Consider the following 18,854-nt stretch of genomic DNA (forward strand, 5'->3'; position numbering starts at 1 on the left):
TGAATGGACAATTGATTCCTTGAATCAATTTATGGAAAAACTTTCTTTAAAACTCCCTTTGTTCACTCGGGGAAGCTCCCTTGGAAACAGTGAAAAGGAGGAAGTTAAGTCTGAGTAGTATCTGAATTTACCAGACTGAATTTTCTTGTTGGTAACAGCAAGTTACTCATACAAAAGCTTAAAAATTTGAGAGTTGGAAATTGACTAACGTCTTCCCATGTTCCTAACACACAATGTGATTCATTGTTGTATAACAAAACCCTGCAAAACTCTGTGGCTTAAAACAAGAGACTTTTGTGAACTCACGGTGTGATTTGAGTTGGGTTTAGCTAGGTGGTTCTTCTGCTGGTCTCCTAGACTTCCCCAGTGAGGTCAGCTGCCAGTCGGCTGACAGTCTCTGCTTATGGAGGTTACTTGTCAACTTGTCATGGGGACAAATGGGCCGTGATCCTCTGATTATCCAGCATGCTAGTCCAAGCTTGTTCACATGGTAGCGGTTTCAGTTTTATAAAGGTAGTAAGAGAGAGCAAGCCCCAAAGTACAAGCACTTTTCAGATCTCTGCTTCTTTACATTTGCTGTTACCTCATTGTCTAAAGTCAATGTCATGGGTTTGTGTTCCCTCAAAATTCACAGGTTGAAGCCCTGACCCCCAGTACCTCAGGATGTAAACTTATTTGGAATTAAGTTTGTTGCACATGTAATCAGTTGAGTTACCATGAGGTCATTCTGGAGTAGAGTGGGTCCCTAATTCATATGATCTTATGAATACGGCCTTATCTAATGTGTTCTTATAAGAAGGGGAAATTTAGAGACAGACACATATGGAAGAAAGATTATCTGTTGGGACTGATGCAGAGGATATTCCTACATTGGTAAGAGATTAGAACAAATGACATTTTAGGACCCTTACTAACTCTGAGAGTATGAAGAAGCTAAAAGAGAGGGCTGGAACAGATCCTTTCCTAGCCCCTTGAAAGAGAGTGTGGCCCTACCGACATCTTGATCTCAGAGCTTGAACTCCAGTAGTCTTGATACAATAAGTCTGTGGTTTAAGCCACCCAGTAAATGATACTGTTACTGTAGCCCTAGCAAACTAATACAGCAAGTCACATACTGAGTCCAGGGTCATTATGGAGTGGACTATCTAAAAGCATGGACATGGAAAGCAAGAGAAAATTGGGGACCACTCCTGCAATGATAGATCACAGCTAGTAAAAAAGACAAATCAACAGGAGACCATTCCTACTCTATTCAACTAAGTATGTACATTTAAATGGCTGGGTTTTAAAAATTATTTTCAATAATTCCTCCATGTTGCTATGCCGTCAAATTGACTCACATTTAGGTTCACTTCCTTTTTTTTCCCCTTCTGATTTTAGGGGTCGGTTTTTTTTTTTTTAATTTGGTTTCAGAATTATGTAAATTATGTACCTTATATCAGATTCAAATTTATAAAACGAAGTACATCTAAGAAACTTTATCTTTTATGGCTGCTCCTACTCTAGGGGCAGATTTGATCTGTAGGTTGTTAGCATACCAGAGCCCTTTCTTTTTTGATGCCTACCTTTATTAAAGTCCTAACGACATTGGATTGTGATTCTTGAATGTTTCTGCTTCTCTCTTAATCTCTCCTCAATGACAGAAATAATGTCTTGTTTTTCTTTCTGTCTTCAATGCTTAGCTCAGATATTCACTCGTTTAATTATTTATGAGTTCAGAAAATGTTTACTTAGTGCCTACAATATGCTAGGACTCGGGGGCATGATAAGGAGAAGACAGACATGGCTCCTGAATTTACAGAGCCTACATTCTCACAGAAAAGGCAGTCTTCTGAAGGATAACTATGAAAAAGTGTGGAAAATATTGCAGAAGAGGAAGAAAGTGCTCTATAAATGCTCATTCAAATTAATGTTTTTTGGTTATTTTTTGCTGCCAAAAGCATTGCTTAAATAATTCTTATTAATTTACCTCTATAAGGCTGAATATGATTTGAAATAGAACCTGAAATTACTTGTCTTGCTGAATTTGTGTGTACAAAATTTCCTAATTTTTTTCCCACTTTTGAACTGACAGTGACCAATCACATCATTGTCATTAGGAGCAGAGGTGGTCTGGGGATTCTGGAGTTTTTCAGATGACACTCTGCAGTGTCACTGCACAAGTCAACCACATGTAAGCAGCAGAAAGAACATCAGATTAGATGGGGACAAGGGGCAAGAGTAATAAACATGGAAATTAACCAAAAAAGCCAGCGCAGTTCAACAGATTAAATCTGTTTATTTCTTACAGGAGGAGCTCGGATCCCTTCAGTCACAGAAGTTAATCGGGAGCAGGAGCAAAGTAAGACTATTCAATTATTCATGGACACACGTCAGTAACAAGCAATTACTGCATTTGGTTATAGGGACGCAGTTGGCATTGAACATGGAACCAGATGTCTTTACAGGAACCTATACAACCTCCAGAAGAAGATAACATCAATGTCTAATTACCATTGCATCCAATCTGCATATCCTGACAGTGTAATCCAGAATTTCTTAATTCTTCTCAATTCTGGCTACACATTAAACTCACCTGGGATCCTAAAATAAATAATACATATGCATATATATGTATTTTATTATACACACACACACACACACACACACACAGGTAAAGAATTTCTATATATCTCATAGACACCATCCCTCGAGGAATCTAATTTAATCGATCTAATTAGCCTTGGTGGGGACTGGGCGTCATGTTTTTTAAAATCTCTCAGTGAGTCCTTCCAATGTGCTGCTAGGGTTGAGAATAACTGAGGCAGCCACTTGAGATCGCCTTTAGACGAAAACAATGAGTAGCATCTCATTAACATTTACTTAACCTCTTTACTATTTGCATTACAATGATAGTGAGCTAAAATTCCCACCGGGGGTCATTCCTGGAGCACTTTTGTTGGTATTCATAAGTACAAACGTGACCTCTAGTACTAACTCATTCTGCAGTTCTGAGGACGTCGTTTTACCTCTTAGATAAAAGATACCTCAATTTCCTCATCTGCAAAAAGGAGGCATTGGTCTGGATGAGAGTCACAAACATAAATGCCTACAGAAGAATTTAAAAGTAGAGTGTGGACTCTGGAGTCAGGTGGCTTAGATTCAAGTACCGGTTCCACTAACATGTGAACTTGGCTAAGCTGCTTAATTTCTTTCTGCCTTAGTTTCCATTTCTATAAAATGGAAATAGTTTTACTGGCGCATAGTGTTGTTGTGAAGGTTAAATGAGTAATATATGTGGAATCCTCACCAACAGAGCCTGCTGGTGTGATTGCTATCATTTGCAAAATAGCTTAGTCTATAAGCTTACAGTTTATAGCTTACAAGCATGCGCTGTGGAAATAAACTTCTACTGTGTCTCACTCATGATAGTTTATTTGTTCTGTGTGCTCCTTCAGCCTTAACTTACTCTGAGTAAAACACTCTTCATCATCGGTTGTAGGGTTAAACAGTTAACTTAGGTAAAGCACTTAGAACACTGGCAAATAGCAAGATTCCCTTAACAATTCAGTTTAACAACCCAATAAATGCCACCTATGGTATTAAGTGTGGGGCATATCAGGTAAAGCGAGTATCTGAAATGATAGGAAGGTTCATATTCCACCTAAAAGGGGAAGCTAGAATTCAGTCAAGCTTGAACTGATTTTTGCCATGCCAGATCTTCTGATCTTTTTCAGAAAAAGATTTTTATCTGAAATCTTTGGATTCATAATATTGACCACTAGAGAAATCATTTTAAAATAATCACATTGAACAGGTCTGATATCGCCAGTTTGCAACTTCTGCTCTAAATTTTGGGGGGACCCTTTAGCTGGAGGAACATGTGGCTGCAGTGCTCAAATCCTCCCCAAGTGGTGTAGTAACACAGTGGTTCTCCAAATGTGGTCCCTGGACCAGCAGCATCAGCATTACCTGAGAATTTGTTCCGTATGGAAGATCCTGCAGGCCCACTGAGCCAGAAACTCTGGGAGTGGGGCCCAGCAATCTGTGTTTACCAAGCCCTCCAGGGAATTCTGATGCTTGCTCAGTCACTGAACCTACTGGTGTAGTAGAAAGAGCATGATCTTTGAAACGGATTCAAATCCCAGCTCCCTAACGCAGATGCGATGCAGCCTAGGCGAAGGTCAGTGAGGTCTCGAAGCTGGGATCTAGCACAGAGAGGCTGGGAAGACTAAACACAAATTGGCCCTTTCAATTTGGCCTTTTTTTCCTGTTTCCATGAGAAAAGTCACAATCTTCCTGCTTATTATTCCGTTACTTTTAGGATAATAATCCTGGTATCAAAAATGCTCAACCACTACATTCTAGGAGTCCAATTCAATTTTAGCCTACACATGCATGAAAAGAATGTCTCCCCCTAAAAACATTAATCTCTTATGGCTTCTGGAAAGCTCTCAAAACTCCAGAGCAGTTAAGTCCTGGTGCCTTGGCTTGTGTCATTTCAGACTCTTATTTACAGTGAATTTTCCTTCGAGATTATTAAACTTCTTATCTGTGGACCCATAGTTCTCTTTTCTATTCTTACTTTTAGGACATGTCTGATTTTATTTTCTTGTATTTTGTTGCAAAACACCAAAATAGTGAACTTATTCATCTAGTGATTTAGACCATTCTAGTAAAGAATATAAAGAAAATAAAAAACAACTCTGCTATCCTAGGCCACATGGAAGATACAAAAAAAGTGCAAGCGCCTTAATCTACCTTGGCCTCCTGCCTTTAGGAGAGAAGACACACAGTGAGTAGAGAGAAAGGAGAGGCATAGAATGCACACACTCAGGGCTGCAAAAGATTGCAAAAGGCATCCAGTCCTATCATTCCCAAATGTGAATATTCTATGAGAATTAGCTGGAAAGAGGTCTATTTTTTTTTTAAAAAATACAAATTATTGGGCAATACTACAAATTTACTAAGTCGTGGACTGTTAAAGTGGAAGCTCAGAATTTGATTTTTAAGCTCTGGTACAATAGGCTGGTATTTGGAAATCTTAATTTAGCCATTCCTGCTTGTATAATCCTTGAGCCCCAACAAGCAGTCTTCCAGTCTCCAACTGGAAAACAGAGAGAAGGGAACTCAGTACCAGGAGAGTAACACAGTGCTGTGTGCATGAACGTGGGTTCTGGGACAGACTGCCTCCTCCCTAATCATGGCTCTGCCACTGTCGCTGCATAACCGTGAACAAGCCTCTATCTTTCACGCCCCTCGGCGCTTTAGGGGCAAAGTGGGGCTGATGCATGTTTTAGTACCTGCGTCAGTTTCCCACGGCTGCCATAACAAATTACCACAAATTTAGTGGCTTAAAATAATAGACGTGTAACCTCTCACATTTCTAGAGGCCAGAAGTCAGGGCAGCAGCAGGGCTGCCTCCCCTCTGGAAACTCTAAAGGCGGCTCCTATGCCTCTTCCAGCTCTGTGGCTGTCAGTGTTCTAGGCTGCCTTCGCTTATGGTCACATCTCCCCAGTGTTGATCCCCTCTTCATGTAGCCTTCTCTATTCTCTGTCTCTCAAAAGGACACTTGTCGCTGGTTTTAGAGACCAGCCTGATAATCACTATGATCTCTTCATCTCAGTATCCTGAACTAAAAGAAGACTTTTCCACAATAAAGAGCCTCTCATAGGTTTTGAGCACTAGGATAAGGATATGTCTTTTGGGAGCCCATCATTCAATCCATTAAAGTACCCAAAAGGATAAAGCTTACAGTAAAAGTGCTTAGTATGTGCTTGGTACATAGTAGGTACTCTAGAAATATTATTCCCAGTTCCCGATGCAGTCTCTTCCACATTTGGGGAGCTTCGCTCTAGAAATCTCTGCTTTATCTTGAATTAAAATGACCCTCTATCACATTCGCTTATTGGCCCTGGTCCTGCTCTCCGGGTCAGTTAGGACAGCCAGACTGAATCTTCCACGTGCCAGTCCTTACATAGTTTGAAAGTACAGTTCACGTTTTCACACGGCAAGCACAGTCCACAGTCTTTTCTCTTTACTCACCGTAAGGAAGTAACTCCAACCTCACCTCTCCTTATTCCTTCCTTCTCCATATCTGCCTCCAACACTGGGAACTAGTTTTGTTTCATATAATTGAGTTTGGAATGGCATTCCAAAGACCTCTGTCATAAGTAAATAGTCTGTTCATCTGTGAAGTTTTCCATCCTAAAGATAAGAAGGCTGCATCCAGGACAAAGTGTGGACAGTTAATAATTGGAGCTATAATAATATGAAATTCTAGGTCTGAAATAGTGAATTTACTTGAAGAAATTAAGATAAGATGAAATGGTCAGAAGAGAGGGTAAAGATCTAATCCAACATTATCTGAAACTTTAAGATTAATATGACTTGTCTTGAGAAATAATATAAAGAGACAACTTTGATAAAAAGTAACTTTTTGGATACTAGACTAGATATGTGAAGACCCAAATAAAAAAAGTAAGATCAAAATATTAATAATAAATAAAAGTTTTTTGTTTTTTTTTTTTCATTCTTGAGTTTCCCATCACACAGCATAAGTATTGGACCACACAAGGGACCAGACCTGTTGGGTGTGGGAAAAAGTAAGAGTTGAATTTCTAGACTAGTTCCCATGCCTTAATATTCCCACCTCGGGACAATCCTCCTCTACCCTCCAGATGATCACCTTGACCAATGATTTTACCAAAAGTGACACTATCAGACCATAGCCTCTGCTAAGACACACTGTCCTCTCTCAAACCGGTTGATTTTTCTTGCACTCACTCCATGTATCTTTCCATCTATTTAATTCCCCTGGTGATCATTTCCCACCAGTTGTACTTAGCAGCCAATGTGCACAGTGAAATCGAGCAAAAGCTCTAGGCCAACATTCGTGGAGCGAAAGAGACAGGGAAAGAGTCAAGGTGAGAGAGGAGCAGGGTTGGAGAGAGGAGGAAAGGGGAGAGAGAAGAGAAAGAAAGGAGAATGGGAAATCAAGGTAAAGACTGGCTGGGAGGGAAAAGATAAGGGTGAGAGAAGGTGGAAGGAGTGACAGAGACAGAGAGGAGGGAGAGGAATAGAGATGGGGTAGAAAGAGGGAGAAAGGGAGGGTTTTGTGGAGGAAGATTTAGGAAGAGAGACTAGAGAGGAGACATAGGAGAAGGGAAAGGAGAGACAGAGAGAAAGAGAAACTCGAATAGCACCCTAACTCCTGTCACTTTTATTGGGGTTTACACTGGATAAATGATGTTTTAACAGCCCTTTATTCTCCTACCAAGTTTGAAACCAATTGAGAGATAGTCACTGGAGTTAGGCAGACAGAAATCAAAATGTCAACTTGATACTGGCTAAAACCAAGTGACAAATCTGGCTTTTCATCTGCATCCCACCCAGTGTTGGGCTTCCCCCATCCTTCCACAGACTGGGCTGGATACCTGTAGCAACAGCCGCTCCCACTCCTAGGGGCAGACTTTGTCCGACACTCACCACACAAGCTTGCTGAAGGTAGGAAGCTGCACAGGAGAGCCTAGAAGACTCTTCCTTTTCACAGATAAGCCACCCTTCCTCCTCTGGGTGGAATGCCCACTGGGCAGGGTGGCGGGGGAGATAGGAGGGTTACCCTAAAGGAACTTAAGAAAAGTTATCCTTTTAACAACTTTGTATTGAAATATCCTGTTGTTTTATTTGGCTCCAGATCTCAGGGACCCTAAAGTGCTGGGCCTGTACTTTGTTCATCACTTTTCTCCCCAGCATGTAGCATTGGCTCTAGCATATGGGAGAGACTTGGTAAGTAAGTTCTTGTTGAAAAATGACTGATCCCAGTCTGTCCAAGGTTTGAAAGGGAAGAGAGTGAGCAACAAGGTAGTGGACTAACGCAAAAAGCTGAGACTTCGGGACTGGAACAAACTGGGGTAAAGTTTTAGTTCTAACAGTTAGGAGCTGTGTTCCTTAAAAATAACACCCATTGTAATGAAAAAAAATGTGATTGAAAACAACAAGAGAAATTTGGCAGAGAGTGGTCACCTGTAATGGACATTTGGTTCCCTCTCATTCTTTTTTTTCAATTTTGGGGCGTTTAATATTCAGATATCTTTTATCTTCAGGATAAATTCCAAGAGAGGTAGAATCCAGGGCTTCTTCCCACTGTGAAAATTGGTGGAAGGTCAGATGGACCTGCATTCACCTCCATAGCCACCAGGGCAAGGGCATGTAGCCTAAGCCGGGGTGATCAGTTAGATGCCTCTGCCTGAGTCTGTCAATGAAAGCAGGTGGAGGGAAGGTTAGACATTGTTCATGATGGCAGCGGCAAAGTCCACCACCCCATGGCATGGCAGTGAGATCAGAGGTGATCTAGCAGTGAGATCTTCTCATGAATTCTAACCACTCTTTCAGTGGCATGACTTTAGCTGTGTTTTTTAGCTGCTGCCCATTTCCTAACTTCATTTCTCTACCTTCCCATGTGGTCTTTGTGTTACTCAATGTCTTTTAATAAAGTCCTTTTCAGCTTAAGTTGTCTAGAGTTATGAAGTAAGTATGTCATTCGAAAATAGTAAATAAAAATTCTTAAGGAGGACAAAAGGATAGCTGGTCTAATTCTTTCTGTTACAATTCAGGAAGCATTAACAGATAGCAGATATTCCATCAGCAACTGTCTTCCCATTGGGAACCTGCACACCTGGAGAGCGTTAGGCAACTTTGTCCAAAATCCTACCAGGAAAAAGAGACTCAGTTAACATGACTCTCCATCGATCTCCTTGATCAGTTCCAAGAAGGACAGGAGCCCTGACAGTTCCCACCAAAGTTTCTCTGTGTTGAATTTATAATTCCTTATACTTTGAAACACAGATTTGAGATTGCACTGCTTTGAGCAGTGTAATGAAGTCAAAGCTATCACGTGGAAGCATCTCAGTAAATATTACCGTCGTATCTACCATCCTGTAGCAAGTCAGGGACAGAATAAGTAGGCCTGCAACACAGCAAAGCTTCAACTCACAGATGCACGTGTAGGACGTGATGGTGTAGGTAGAAGAAAGTGGTGACAGAGGAAATATATGTAGTTTTTCTAAAATTAAGCCACCTGTATTCTAGGACAGTAGTGTTTATGTGAAGAAGTTTTTGTATGTACAGTCACAGAATAAATTCATTAAAATGTATTCATGGAGATAAAGGTGAGGAGAGAATATTTGTTCCCTTAAAAGAATAAATAGCACCTTGCAACCATCCTTCATGTGATCTATAATTTGTCTCTGGTGGTCAGTGAAAATGTGGCCAAGTTGACTGAGTTTTAGTTTACTTCCTTAGTAAATTCAAGGTCATTGCTTAGGTTATGGGAAATATTTATCTTTTTACTGACAACAAGGCAAAGAATAAGATCTTCACCGGATGCTGCTTGAACTCCTTAGAAAAAGCTCCACTTTGACATCAGGGCTGGGGTGCTGAGTCTCATTAAGACAGTCAAGAATTGTTCCGGCAGTTCAGGATAACTGAGATTTGAAGCATCATGAGGATGGACCCTGCTGTGCTAACAGCAAGTGGGACCAACTCAGCTCTTCCAATAAAGCCTGTTGTAGAAGTGAAACTGCTAGAGAAGAGCAATCTGGCCTTTTAGAGCAGAAGTTCAAACAAGGTTGGAAGTCAAAGAAAGTCAAAGAAAGAAGCTCATTATAAAAATCTATACCCCTTGGGTGATGCTTTTGTGTACATTCATCAGCTGCATGCAATATTTAATTAAATGTGTTCTCTCACCTCTAGCTATTTTTTATGCTGAATTAAAACTGCAATAGGACAGTAAAAACAGTGGAATTAATTCAGGGCCTCTATTCCAGAAACTGTGTGTTGTATAAAGTCAAGTGCTAATCATAAATGCTGGCTCAGAAAGTCCTTCTTGTCAGGTGGGGGAACTTGTAGGTCGTCCAGCCTTCAGAAAGCTGTAGGGCAGCTTGGGCTAGTAGAGTTGATGGCCTAGAAAATAATAAAGTGATCCATCCCCGGGGTGAGGAGGGACCTCAGGGACACAGGCAGCTTCACATAATGATGAAAACAGTGTCAATGAATCTAATTCTTGCTGCAGGTAACAAACTAGGGTCATTGCCTCTAGGACACTTCTCCTCCCCATCCTGGGTTAAGTAATGTGCCTTTGCTATATACCACTTTAGCAAGCTATAATTCTGCTAAATTCATATTCGTTTTTCTTCTCATAGCTCTCTATTGAAGGCAAGGAATGCATATATTCTGTTCTTGTATTCCTAGTGCTTATAACATCTTGCCCAGAATAGATACTCAGATAATTACTGAAGAAAGGAAAAGCAGAAGGAAGGAAAGATGAAAAGAGGGAAGGGGAGGGTGGGGAGGGGGAAAGGAAGAACCCAAAATGTATCTAGGTCTGGAGTCTGCATCAGAAAGGTCCAGGAATCAGTGAGTTTTCAAGAGGCAAGATGGATAGTTGCATGTAGAGATAAACGGAAAGGTATCATCTGCATGGTTTGCAGATTATCTGATTTGGTTGCAGATACATGGCCACTGACTAAGATTAAGGAAGAATCTTTCCAGGTCCTGTTAAGAATAATGAGAAAGCAATTCAATCCCCCCAAAGGAGGAAAAGGTGGTTGAGACAATGCCCATGTGGTTGACATCAGGAATAAGGTGGAGGTTCAAGTAGTTTAATAAGGATGTTGGAGCAGAATCCAGAATTGGACAAGAATCAAGAATAACTTTTTTTATTTTTGCAGTGTTTTGCTTCTTTATATACTTTATCTTTTTCTTTCTTTTCTTTTTTTGTGGCGGGGGGAGTAATTAGTTTTATATATTTTTAGAGGAGGTACGGGGGATTGAACCCAGGACCTTGTGCATGCTAGGCACGTGCTTTACCACTTGAGCCATACCCTCCCCCTTTTTATATCCTTCAAATCAACTTACTTTCCAACTGCTCTTTTGTTTATTAATGCATTAGTTGTACACAATAAAATCCACTGATTTAGAACTTCTTCTCTTCAAACTCTTAGGAAAAAAAGTCTCAAGCCAAGTCTTGAGGAAGATACTCGAAAATCACCTATGTGATAGAAGTCTGGCGTTCCAAATATATAAAGAACCCCCAAAATGCAAGTAATAAAAATAAATGACCCAAGTAAAAACAGTCAAAAATTTGAACAGACACTTCTTCAAAGAAGATATATAGATAGCAAATATGAACCTGACAAGATATTCATAATTATTTAGAAATTATGGAGATGCCACAAAACAAAGCAAACAAACAACAACCCATTTCAAAGATGGGCAAAGAACTTAAAATAGATGTCTCTACCTATGCCCTGTATCTGCTCCCCTCCCATCTCTAACTCCTGGCAACCACTAGTCATTCTTCATTTCTATCATATTGTCATTTCAAAATATAATACATGTGGAATCATATAGCATGTAGCTTGTAGGGACTGGCCTTTCTCAATGAGCATCATTTTTTGAAGATTCATCCAAGGTGTTGCTTATATAAATAGTGCATACTTTTTTCCCTGCTGTGTACCTTTTTACTGTACTGCTCCATGATACAGATTGACCATAGTTCGTTTAACCATTCACTCGTGAGGGACACCTGGGTTGCTTCCTGTTTAGGGCCACGATGAATGTCTGCTATGAAAATCCGTGCACACATTTTTGTGTGAACATAAGATTACATGTCCCTGGAATTAATGCCTAGAAGTACAATTACTAGGTTGTGTGGTAGTTTTTTATATATATATATATATATATATATATTTTTTTTTTTTTTTTTTTTTTTTACAGAAACTGCCAGACGATTTTTCAAAAAGGTTGTTCTATTTTACATTCCCAGCATAAATGTATGAATCTATGAACCTGTAGAATCCTGGACTTGGAAATTGCTTTTGGGGACTTTAAAAAAATTATGAATACAATTTCTTTAATAGTTATAGGGTATAATTAGATGATTAGAAGTCCAATCACTGTCTGGGAGATTGATCAATACAATTAAAAATTTATAGATGGTGAGAGAAGTAGAAGGCAATAATAGGGAGGAAAAGAGGTTTGCCTTTCATGTAGGAGAAAATAAATGTTTCCGCATCAGAACACTACATATAACTAGGATTATATTGTTTATGTAATACTGTATTATCTTTGTTTGCATACCATTGTAATATATGTATTTTTACATATTTGACAAAAATTATTTACAGCATAGGTTTAATAGGTATAGAATATTTTACTGAGTAAGTATATTAATTTTATGTCTTCCATTATTAATATACTTTGTTATGAGATTTGTGTATTACATATAATTCTATAATAAGCATATTTATATAAACATATATATTTTCCCTGGTTTAAAAACATTTGATGATACTGTTACCGGAGAATGGGTTCTTGTCTCACGCAGGAAAGAATTCAAGAGTGAGACATAGTAAAATGAAAGTAGATTTATTCAGGGAGATACACACTCCATAGACAGAGTGAGGGCTGTCTCAGAAGGCAAGAGGTGGCCCCAGAGCATGGGGTAATCTGGGAAAGTGAGATCAGCCATGATGTGTGGGTATGGTTAGTTTCTATGGGCCAGGTAATTTCATATGCTGACAAGTAGGAGGGTTATTCCAACTGTTTTGAGAAAGGGGTGGGGACTCCCAGGATTTAGGCCACTGCCCACTTTTTGGCCTTTTGTGGCCAGCCTTGGAACTGTCATGGTGCCTGTGGGTCTGTCATTTAGCATTATAATACTTTACAATCAGCATATCTTGAGGCTTGAAGTCTACTGGAAGTCAAATCTTCCACCATCTTGGGCCAAGTTGCTTCTAACCAGTTTATATCCTATCCCTAATTGCTGTGTCATCCTTTTTGATGATTGTGCCCTGTCCCCTTGCTTCCTGTCTTAGTACTGTAATTATTTGAAGTAGAATTACTGGATCAAAAAGTATGAACCTTGTTATGGTTTTTCATGAATTTGCCAAATCACCTTTCATAAACTTCACACCATTCTATCACCTCACAAATAGTATCTGAGAGCATGCTTTGCACTAAACTTTTTATCAAGAGTGAGTGCTGTCTTTGTAAAAATAGCTAATTTGTTAGCAAAAAGCAAATATGTCTTGTCTATATGCATTTATTTGATTATAAGCAAGAGTGTAAAAATGTGATAATACTATGGCGTGTGTGTGTGTAGTCATTATATCTTATTCTACTTCTCTGTCTTGTCCTTATTTTCATACTGTGATATTTTTCCTTTGTTTAATTAATTTATATAAGATCTTTATCTGTTAAATATTAATCTTAACTAAACTTTTGGAGAAGAGTGTACCTTTGTTTTTTAGTGTGACTCTTAAAACCTTTAAAGATAGGTTCTTAGGCACAGGCATTTCACATTTTCATGTTATAAGACTTACTGAATTTTTTCTTTGATAGTTCTCCTGTTGCTTTTCTGCATCAGAATTCTCCGTACAGGGAGAAGATGAATAATTATTGGGGTTTTTTCCAAGTGTTTTATGATTTTATTTTTTTAAATGAATATTTTGAATCAGTCATTCTCAAATATTTTGTTTATAGTACCCCTTTACACTCTTAAAAGTTATGGTTGACTTCAGAAGGCTTTGGTTGTGTGATTTATACTTTGCCATATATACTGTGTTAGAAATTAAAGCTGAGATATTTTACAAATACTTATTATTAATTTATTTTAATTACTGAAAACAATAATAACTCATTACATATTAACATAATTGATGTACTTTAGGACTAATAACTATATTTTATAAAATAAAACATTACTGAGAAGAGTGACATTGCTCTAAATTTTTGAAAATCTCTTCAATGTCTGACAGTAGAAAACAATTAGATTTTCATACTCTGCTTATGCATTCGATCTGAATTTAATTAAATTATGATAAGCTGCTTTGATCAAAGTGTGAAAAATAGCTGGTCTCACAAAGATGTGTGGTGGGGAAGGGGTGGAGTTTTTTCATAGACTATTCAGATGATGGTGATTTTTTTTTTCTGATGTTACAGCAAAACTCAGTAAGTCAGTTTCTTAAATGTCAATTGCAAAGTAGAATCTAAAACCATATCAGTTAATTTTTACACTCTGTTATGTCAACATCTATTGGCCTTTCTTGCACTTTGAATGGATCTTTTATTCATACATGATTTTGGAACATAATACATTACTTGTTTAGAAAACATTGGTTCCCTGACTTAGGCAGATTTTTCAAAGTTGGCATATTAATTTTACCATATCAAAACAATCACATGTATTATTATTATAACCAATCTTATCAGACAAGTCTTTTGGTATCTGGACACAGGGATTGTCAAGCTCATGATGATAGACACAACTCTTCCAAAATTCTAGTTTTTGCTTGAAATCTCAGATGTTATCATTTGCAAAATATGTGGCCAATTGTTTTCCTTGATGTGACAGGCTCATTTTGTTTATTAACCAGTTTGTCATTTGTTCTTTAGAAGTAAAGATGGTGTCTCATGAAAAAAGCAGTTAGTTCAGTTCTCAACTCAAACAATCACAGATACAATTTTCTTCAATACCACCATTAATTATGCTTTCATGTGGAGCAGACTGTTTTATGCATATTTTCCATTTGTCACACAAGATATTAAAATGTCTCATTATAAGGTCAGAATTAAATAATATTTTTTAGTGCTTCATCAAGGACATTCTTAGGTGAAACTGGCTTTTTCCCCCCTGCTGGTGTGTGGGTGTGAAGAATGCAATGATTTCTGGTACACTTGGCGCCACTGCCCTGATTTGTGCCGAGCACCAGCATTTTACCTACTATCACTCTTGCAGCTCAGTGCAAATGTCAACACAGTGGGGGGAAAAGTTAATCAACAAACTTTGTCATTATATTTTATTTTTTTTTAGTTTTGTTTGTTTGTTTGTTTTCATCTCACAGATCCCTGAAAAAGTGTCAGAAACCTCCCCGTTTCAAGAAGTGAGAATCTGAGAACTGCTACTTTAAACTATATGGAATTTTTATTGCATTATTTTACAGAAAGGCTGTATTTTTTTTCCAGAATACTTAACAAATTTTCCTAGTTTTCCAAGGTGATTTAAATAAATTATAAGTAACTTATTGTATATATTGTTAGAGAGGGAGGGAGGGAATCTTTTTTGGTGCTATCAACTGATGTGTTTACTGTGTTTACTCCACCAGCATCATAGTTTTAATTATTTACCTTCTAATATAATTTAAAATCCAGTGGGAGCAAGAATCCAATTAATACTCTTTAAAAAAAAAAAAAAAGCCAAAAGTGATTCTGTGTGATTAATCACCCAAGAAAAATAATTTTTATGCCAATAAAACAAAACCAAATAATTCTAATTATAGTTGAGTGAAATTGATCTTTGTGTAAGGAAATATTTAACCCACACAGGAGCATATCAGAGGCATAGTTTTTATTAATTAAGTATAAAAATTTTTTAAATTAACTTAAAAAGAATTTAAAGTTGTGTAGTATTTTGTTCTTTTCTGAGATGACTGCTTCTCTTTTATATGAGTCTATCTTTATATCTCTTAATAAATTTTCATAGTGTCAACTGAAAATATGCAAAACCTAGAAGTTGAGAATTATGTTTTACTTGGCAGATTTTCTGAGGACTTCAAGCCCAGAAGACAGCCTCTCAGAATAGCTCTAAGGGACTTCTCCAAAGAGGTAAGGGGGTTTTGCAACACAGACCTAGTAGCTGGGTACAGCGTTGGTGGTACGGTGGTGAGCATAGCTGCCTTCCAGACCTAGTAGTTGGAGCATCAAAATATTACTGTTAATTAAAGAAAACCAGGTATCTCAAGTTAATGAATTTAGCACTTTTCTATATACGGGAGGTGCAAGAGTCTGAGCCCACTGAAATCATCCCTTTGATATGCACCTTAGCTCTCTAGGGCCAATATCTCAGTCCTTTCCCATCCTGAGTTCCCTTACTCAGGGTGCACCGTTGAGGGTAGCCGCAGTGGCTGACAGCTAATAGTTTCATATAACTAATTATTTACATTCCTCTGCCCTGTTGCTAAGATTATTATTTTTACTATTTCATCTGTCTGTTGCTAGTTCCTAGTGTAAAGTATTTAGTTTTTGTTTTTAGGCATAGATTTTATTTCAGTAATGGTGTTGACCAGTCTAACAATTGTTATCCTGTTGGTTTTAATAAGAAGACAGTTAAAGCTCCTAAAAGTAATGATAATTCTTTATGTTGTTTTAGAAAAGTTAGAAGAAAAGAAAAGATAGTTACATTGCTTGTTACTTGTTTCATATCTGACTTTACTTTTTAAAACCTCTAACAGTGTTAAGTAAAATGGTTATTCTTTGTAATTTTAATAGAAGTACCTGTAGTGTTTCATCGTTAACAAGAGAGAGAGTTTGAGAAAAAACAAAAAACCAACTCTGCTTCACCACGGAAGTATCTTCAGTCTAAAAATGGAGATATACATTATGTTTTTTTTTAAAGCATGTTTCTGGATACAACCTTATTAAATCTTTATACCTGGAAGATAAAGTTCCCCTAAATATTAAAAATGATTAGGTTAATGTTACATGGAGCTTAATTTTTTGATGCAAACACAATCAGGAAACAAAGGAGCTCCACTTACAAAGCTGTGAAAGGAAGTGTTTGTGACTCCACAAGTCTCTCTGCCTAGCTAAATGGCTGTTTACGCAGTTATCAGTGCCCTCTCACATGCGTCAGGTATTGTCTCAGTATCTTCTTTTTAATTTTTTCTGAACTTTTTAATTTCATGAAATGCCTATTTCAGTGTACCATTACTTCTTTGAAACTTCAGGGAAGATTCCTTGACCTGCAGTTTCTTTTCATGTCTCTGGAATTTTTCCCTGTTTATTCATCCTTGCAGATCTCTATTTGCCTGTTAGTGGCTTATAGTGAACTAGAAGCTGAATTTACTTCTGACGCAGGAGTCTGCTAAAATTATCCACCTGCTAGATCCAGATCAAAAGCGGGTATTTAGTGAATTACTAACATGGAGAACCAGCAGCTGCAGGAGCAGAGTAGTATCAGCAGTTCCTAAAAAGAGCCCTAATGCTGGTCCCTACTGTCTGCTTAGTGTGGCTGTTTGTACTCAAAGCACAACCCAGGTGTTCTCCCATGCAGCTGGCAGCATCCCAGTGCTGCGGGTCGACCCAAACATGGTGAAGTAAGTTAAATATGGGCTTTGGGTGATAACGAAGTGTCAATGTAGTTTCATCAGTTTAACAAATGTACCACTCTGGTGTAGGGTTTTGAAAGTGGGGGAGGCTGTACCTATGTGTGGGCAGGGGGCATATGGGAAGTCTGTGTGCTTTCCACTCTATATTGTTATGAACCTAAAACTTCTCTAAAAATACTCTATTAATTTTTTTTTTTTAAAAGCAATGCTCCGGCCACAACTGCCGTCTTGCCTCCTGCTAGACTACCTACTTTTGAGTATACACACTTTTGACTTTGCTCTTTTACTTGTTTGGAGACTACAGGCGAATTATTTTGCTGTTCTACTGTAAGTGGAAAAAAGTGTTTACCACATAGAGCTTTTGAGAGAATTATATGACACTATGCATCTACAGCATTTGGGTCAATCCTGGTACCTGGTAAACAATCAATAATGCATCAGCAGCAGCAGCATGATCTTTCTGGGTTTCTAGTACATAACAAGTACTTTAGATACACCGGCGCATCAGTATTCAGAGAATTCTGTAAGATTTTAGATTGGGTTAATTGCCTATGATTATAGATCTTATCGGTAAGTGAGAATAAATTGAAATCATATCTTTCTGACATCAAGTTTAAGATTTTCCTTTATACCAGGAATTGGAAAGCTTTTTCTGAAAAAGGCCAGATAGTAAACATTTTAGACTTTGCGGGCCAGAAGATTCATGTTACAATTACTCAACTCAGCTGTTGGAGCGAAAAAAGCAGTGATAGATGATGCATAAATGAACGAGCATGGCAGAGTTCCCCACTAAACTGCATTTACACAAACAGGCAGCAGAGCAGACCAGCTTTAAATCCTGATTCCTTTAGTGGTACCTATTTACCATGCTGGAAATTTGAGAATTTCTGCAGAGTGATGAAACAGTTTATCCATCATAAGAGAGTCTGTGATTTGTTAGAGAAGAAATAATATGGCACAATAAAAAAATACCATAGTGCCCATTAATGGTTGCTGATTCTAAATGTTGTAGAAGTTTTCTAAAATCATTGATCTATTATCAATTATTCATGGAGGGGATGGATTAGCTGAGTCTCTAAAAGAGTTGTGTGAGTTAGGGAGACAATATAATACAGAGCAAGCGTTTGTGTATGAGATTCAGAGAGACACAGATTGAATCCTTACTCTTTTACTTTCCAGTTCTTTGTCATTGGGCAAGTGTTATGGATGAATGTTTGTGTCCCTCCAAAATTTGTATATTGAAATCTAAACCCCCAATATGATGGTATTAGGAAATGGAGACTTTGGGACATGATTAGGTTGTAAGGATGGAACTCTCATGAGTGGGATTAGTGGCCTTATAAAAGAGACCTTAGAGAGTTCTCTGAACCCTTTCACCACGTGAGGACGCTGGGAGATGTCTATGAACCAGGAAGTGATTCAGACACTGAATCTGCTGTTGCCTTGATCTTGGACTTCCCAATCTCCGGAACTGTGAGAAAGTGTTTATTGTCTAAGGCACCATATCTATGGCATTTTTGTCCTAAGAGAGCAAGTCATATAATCTCTTCAATTATCTCATCCTTGAAGTTTAAATATAAACATTTAGTTCATAAGAGAGAGAAAACATATTTAAGTAACTAGTTAATAGCAGTTTCCATGATAAATTCAACATATTCGTTGAATGCCTACAACATGTCATACATTGTTTGTACATATTGCTAATA

At 38.0% G+C, this 18,854-nt stretch overlaps 1 long non-coding RNA gene across 1 annotated transcript in view; it reads left to right on the top strand.

Annotated features, from left to right (window-relative positions):
- Window positions 1–15,636, top strand: part of LOC116666414 — a 68,142-nt gene extending 52,506 nt beyond the window's left edge. Inside the window, exons 2-3 of the long non-coding RNA XR_004323252.1 lie at window positions 2,291–2,341; window positions 15,580–15,636. This is a non-coding gene — a long non-coding RNA (uncharacterized LOC116666414). The remainder of the gene's footprint in view (window positions 1–2,290; window positions 2,342–15,579) is intronic.
- The last annotated feature ends 3,218 nt before the right edge of the window (window positions 15,637–18,854 follow it).

This window comes from Camelus ferus, chromosome 10 (genome assembly GCF_009834535.1).
Source record: "Camelus ferus isolate YT-003-E chromosome 10, BCGSAC_Cfer_1.0, whole genome shotgun sequence".
NCBI classification, from domain to species: Eukaryota; Metazoa; Chordata; class Mammalia; order Artiodactyla; family Camelidae; genus Camelus; species Camelus ferus.